The 5,584-nt window shown below is 44.1% G+C and overlaps 1 long non-coding RNA gene across 2 annotated transcripts; it reads right to left on the minus strand.

The window, feature by feature from the left end:
- Nucleotides 1–239: 239 nt before the first annotated feature.
- Nucleotides 240–4,533, minus strand: LOC123068855 (uncharacterized). 2 transcript variants are annotated; one of them, XR_006432071.1, is made up of 6 exons: nt 4,046–4,532; nt 3,720–3,920; nt 3,462–3,614; nt 3,092–3,266; nt 2,367–2,968; nt 240–584 (listed from the first exon to the last, which is right to left on the minus strand). It is a non-coding gene; the product is annotated as an uncharacterized lncRNA (long non-coding RNA). The 2 variants fall into 2 exon arrangements; XR_006432070.1 differs by having other exon boundaries at nt 240–2,968; nt 4,046–4,533.
- Nucleotides 4,534–5,584: the final 1,051 nt, after the last annotated feature.

Consider the following 5,584-nt stretch of genomic DNA (forward strand, 5'->3'; position numbering starts at 1 on the left):
TTTATCAATATTACACAGTTTCATCCATAAGTAGCAAGTTTCACAACGTCAAAACAAAAACTAAATACAATCACTCCATCAACCCAAGCTTCCGTGATCTTAAGCAAATCCGTAAAATGGGAAAGAAGAAAGTTAGAAGAAGAAGACTAGAAGAAGACTAGAAGAAGATTATTATGATGCGGAAATATGCATGGATTGTCAAAACTTGCATTATCCTACTATCACTAGTGCAACAAAGCTGCAGGTTGGCATAGTTCATGAACCATGTACATCATGACAAATACAATATCATCCAATGCTCGACTATGAACAAAATTTAATAATTACACCTCACAAAGGCAGAGCGTAGAACCAACAAGCAAGTAGGAGGGGTATAAGAGTATGCATGCATGGGAAAACTCAAGAGTAAAATTGGAAGTAAATTGAGCCATCTAAACAGTAAAAAAAATAGCACAAGCAAGAACAAAAGTTCAGCAAACAGCCGGAACCACTACGAACTGACAAGCAGTAAATCCTTCATGGCTAAAATATAATAACATAGCAAAAGGATCAGGACGGCTCACGCATCACTCGCCATGAGCTACCTGGGGAAAACAATATGAGCCATAGTTAGCCAATTTTAGGATAACACTAGTAAGATGCCCATGCGTTGCACGGAACAACAAGATGCATGTTGAGATTGACATGTGCGCGAGTAGGTCTCATGTCTAACAGTACTTATATCTTTATCTTACATCAGATGTGCAATCCTGCTCCCCAACAAAATTACTTTTTTTTGGTTATGTGCAAAATTTCATGAAGAAATAATATTTGTGATGATTTGCACAATATTAAACAAAATCGATGCTCCAAGAAGCTTTAAAAATGATCAATTTTCGTTTGTCCTGACCACCATTTATGTTATTCCTTCACGAAATGGTATGCACATCTATAACACTCCGGCAAATTTGTAGCCAAAATAAATAAGCTTTTTGAATTTTATTATTATTATTCTAATTATACTATTCAACTATATGTATGTGATCTTAGGAAGTCCGTGTCACATCTTTCTTCTTCTACTTCTAATTAGAAATGCACACGTCCGACTCAAAAATAAATAAGAAATGCACACCAAAATTGATTGTACAGCTAACATACTTTTCTTGGCACACATGACATTTTCATGTATCAATACAAATTCAGACTCAAGCTGTAGTATGAATATAATCTGTAGCCTGAACATAATGTTTGTTTGGCTCCATGGGGCTCCGACTATTCACCTCTTCACAGACTAATTCATAAGGTGGAAGGAACACCACAACTACTTCTGCATGTTACGTAGTTGATGCAAGTGCTTCTTCAAGCTCACAGCAGATGCACATACAATCTGGGCATTCACAACAGGGCTTCTTCAAGCTCACAGCAGATGCAAGTGCAAAGAAATAACAGGCTGGAATGACTTCTCACTGGGAAAAAGTGAATGCCCAGATTGTTTTTCAATGTCACGTAGTTGATGTGTAACACCAGATAGAAGTGTGTGCTTTTATTTGATGTGAAACATCAAATTCCTTGACAATTAAGTGTCGTTTGTGGAGTTTTGCATGTCAAAGACCTGTAGCTTTTATCAGGTTGAACCTGAGTATTCCATGGAACTTATTGTGTGAATTTAAGATCTTCAATGCTATGGAAATTTGCTGTCTATTTCTGAATTTGATGCCAATAATATGTACACTTCTGATAAAATATCTTGTAACACACCATTCCATACAGAATAGTACAGTCATAAAATATTTGTTGTCAAAAGTTTCCTTCTTTAACATAGCATTGCATACAGAACAGTATAATGATCAACAATTTGCTGTAGTACACTGCTGAAAAATTAAAAAGCTCACGCTAAATTGGGAGGCGAAGAGGCCGAGTCTGGGTCGAACTTGCTCAAGGGCGTCATTTACACCGCACCCAGCAGGCCCAGTCCGACGTGGCCGGTCGATGGGCCCAGCCCAAGCGCCACATATGCAAAACCATCGTCCCAAACTACTTAAGTGGGTGCCAGGGGGTGATATGTCTGGTTTAGAATAGTTCAGGGGATTAAGAACTCGGTTTTAAACATGAGGGGGTTATGTGATCCAAACGGGATACTTCTGGGGGTTATCTATACTTTTTTCTACAGTTACAAGATTATAAGGCGTATATTATCTCTCTGCTATTATCAATGTCGAGATCGTGTTTGAGCAAAAAAACATACAGTATCTAAATGGTTACTCCTCAAGACCATTCACCACTCATGACAACGAAAGGTGAATGGAAGATTCAGAAATCAAGTAAGGCTTTTATGGCCGAGCAAACAGAATTAAGTTATGCAGCAGATGTCAGAGTATGCAACAAACCGTTTAAAGCACAAAATAGGATGGATCATAGCTTGCGTCATATTCTTTCTTCAGCATAACTTCAGGACCAATATATGCCGGAGTTCCAACAACTGAATGGTTCAGAATGATGAACCAATGACAGTAGAATAGAAAACAACATGAGTTCAAATCATTTAGAAAATTAGTATCCATCCCAACATCTGTTTGTTACAAGACAGCAAGCATGGAAGACATGAATCTATGTGTTGTGTTGTGTGCAATATACGAAAATTTAGAGGAAGCCCAAACATCGAGGAAAAAGTTTAGAATCCAAGATTCATGTCTCGTGCATACATTAATTAGAAAATTAGACCATGAAAATGTTTCCCCACAGCCGTACACCTACAACACTTGAAAATATTCTAATCAAGCATGTACGACCATTTCACACCAGATATATGTTTTAATGCCCTTACCAATAGTCTGTGTATTAACGTGAAGTCGTGAACCCCTTCTATCATCGCCACAAAGATTTTGTTTCTTTGATCTTGAGGAGGAAAATTAATTGAATCCCCCTTCTCCCTTTTCTACAACTGAAAATTAATTGAATCCCCCTTTGCAGATCCACAAATAGTTCATTCCTAAACATTTCACAAATCACATGTTTAGGGGACCACGATTTCAATCATGAACAGATCTGATACACAACTATACTCCAAAAATTGACAATTGTTTTGATCTGGTAGGAGAAACACATGACTTACAGGGGGGTGAGCGTGGTTGGGATGGTCATAGTGGCTCGAGGTAGTTGACACCAGCGCGGCTGGGAACAAGCAAATCGCCCCGGAAAAACTCCTCCGCATCTGCAGTGCCCATGATGACTCGTGGCGTTCGAGGCACGAAAAAAAGGGACTCATGTTGGAGGTTGAGAACCAGAGCCTGCATAAAATGGAATCAACCCATTAGCCACACATAGAAAACAAAGTACTTACTATATACTCCACTATCCTCTCCGTCTCCGATGACCTGCGTAGCCAGGTCTAGAAGGAGAGGTCGTTGGTAAAGCACGAAGCCAAATGTAATAACGCTATAGGGAGCAGTAGTAGTTAGCAAATTCAACAGCAGCAAACACACCGATGCAGCCCAAGCTCGTCCTGTTCCATATCGAGCACTCTCAACACTGCCTCCTCTTCCCAGCACACCCCTTCTTCAACCACGAGACACAGCAGCAGCAGAGGATCTCGTCCTATGGCATCTTCAACGATTGGGCAGCAAAGAGGGCATCACCTTCGCAAAATCGGAAGAGGTGATTGGAATTAGCAGCCTGATGGAATGATTCATGCAGCACAGCGATGCTACAGCCGTGGGTATGGGCGTGAGTAGTGTGCATACCTGGAGACCCTGCCACCTCCCAGGCTGCAGCAACAGATGCAGATGGCATCGCCTCGCAGCACCGACAAGATGCGTGGAGCAGCGACCAGTGGCAACGCCGGCCAACGGCGACTTTGACAATGGTGGCTTTGGTGTCAACTTGTCAGGGAAACGGTCGGCGGTAGCAGCAAACCATGATTGACGAGGTCCATGGCGTCGGCACTAGGGTTGGAGCAGTGGAGAGCGGAAGAAGCACATGCGCATGTGAGAAAATCGAATCAGACGGTTTCCAGATCGAAAGAAACAGAGGGAGGGAGGGAGAGAGAGGCGGGGAGGAGAAGAGGGACCTTCCATGGATGCAGCTGCTGCGGTGTCGGAGCTCCATGGAGAAGAAGCACATGGACCGGACGAAGGTCCCTAACCTTCCGTGGCCGCCGGTGGGTGGTTGTGGAGGTGGATCCGGCGCTGTGGTCGCTCGCTTGGAGCAGCTCGAGCAGGGGAGGCGTCCCACCGCCCCCTCATTCCTACTCTACCGAACTGTGCCGCCCAGCCCAGCTCGACGATGACGGCACTGGCGGGTCTAGGCGCGCCATTGTCGCCGCTTGACCTGCTCGGTCGCGATCGATTTCCCTCCCTCTTCTCTTCTCTTGTCTTGTGATAAGGGGACGGGAGGGGGAGAGGGTCGGAGCGGCGGCTGTTGGTGAAGGCCATAGCCGGCGGCGAGGTCTGTGTGAGGGAGGCGGGGCAGTGGGTGGCTCCGGCGGCAGCGGCATGGGTGGGGAGGGGAACGGGCTGGGGCTGGGCTGCGGTTGGGGGTTGGGTGGCCGCTTCCTCTCCTCTCCCGAGAAACAAAGAAAAATAGTACTATACTACTTCTTGTATTTTGGTGGATCGCTCGTAGCCCCTGATCCTGATTGGTCGCTCCACAAGTCCCACGGATCGATCCCTCACGTGGCCGGGCTGGGAGAGAGAGAGAGGGGTGGGGCCGGGCTGGGAGAGTGGGGAGGAGATTTTTTTTGAAGAAGAGAGGGGAGGAGATAATCCGACTTCTTTGCCATCAGCCAGCGGATGGCAAAGGTCCATATCTTTGCCATCAGCCAGCGGCTGGCAGATGGCAAAGAAGTGGGGCTACTGGGCTGTTACAGCGCCATCATCTATTGGGCCCCACTCACTTCTTTGCCATCTGCCAGCAGACGGAAAAGATTCTTTGCCATCTTCTGGCAGATGGCAAAGAGGTCGGTTGATAGGTCGTTACAGCACTAGACCCTACCCACCTCTTGGCCATCTGCCAGCGGATGGCAAATGTTCTTTGCCATCTGTCAGTTCTTTGCCGTCTGTTTTTTGTAAGCATATGGCAAAGACGTTATTTGCCATCCGCTGGCAGACGGCAAAGAGCTGACTGATGGCAAATTCCCTGTTTCCAGTAGTGCCAGGAACGGTTAAGCCCGCCGTTTTGACCACATTTTGAAACGGGCATAAAAAATTCAAAAAAAATCAAAAAATTGGAAAACCTTCGCATTGTGTCATTATATGTGACCAAGTTTCTAAGAAAAATAATAAAATTGTAATACAGAAATTATTTTAAAAAAGTGTTCTCAAATATGAGCTATCATGCGTGAAGATACATGGCTTTCAAGCCAAATGATCAATCATATGGCCACATTCATGGCATAGTTTGTTCAAATGATCACATATTGTGCACAAAGGTGCATCTTGGAATTCCAAACAATGTTGCCTAAGGCAGTTTTCACTTTCATTGCACAAAAGAGCCATTTTCCATTTTTCGAGTGCCCCAAATGAGGTTTTTTGTGAAGGACCTACCAAATATTTTTTACAAAATTGGACCAAATCATTTTTATAAAATACTAGGCCATATTTAAAGCACA

Source organism: Triticum aestivum, chromosome 3B, assembly GCF_018294505.1.
Source record: "Triticum aestivum cultivar Chinese Spring chromosome 3B, IWGSC CS RefSeq v2.1, whole genome shotgun sequence".
In the NCBI taxonomy this organism is placed as follows: Eukaryota; Viridiplantae; Streptophyta; class Magnoliopsida; order Poales; family Poaceae; genus Triticum; species Triticum aestivum.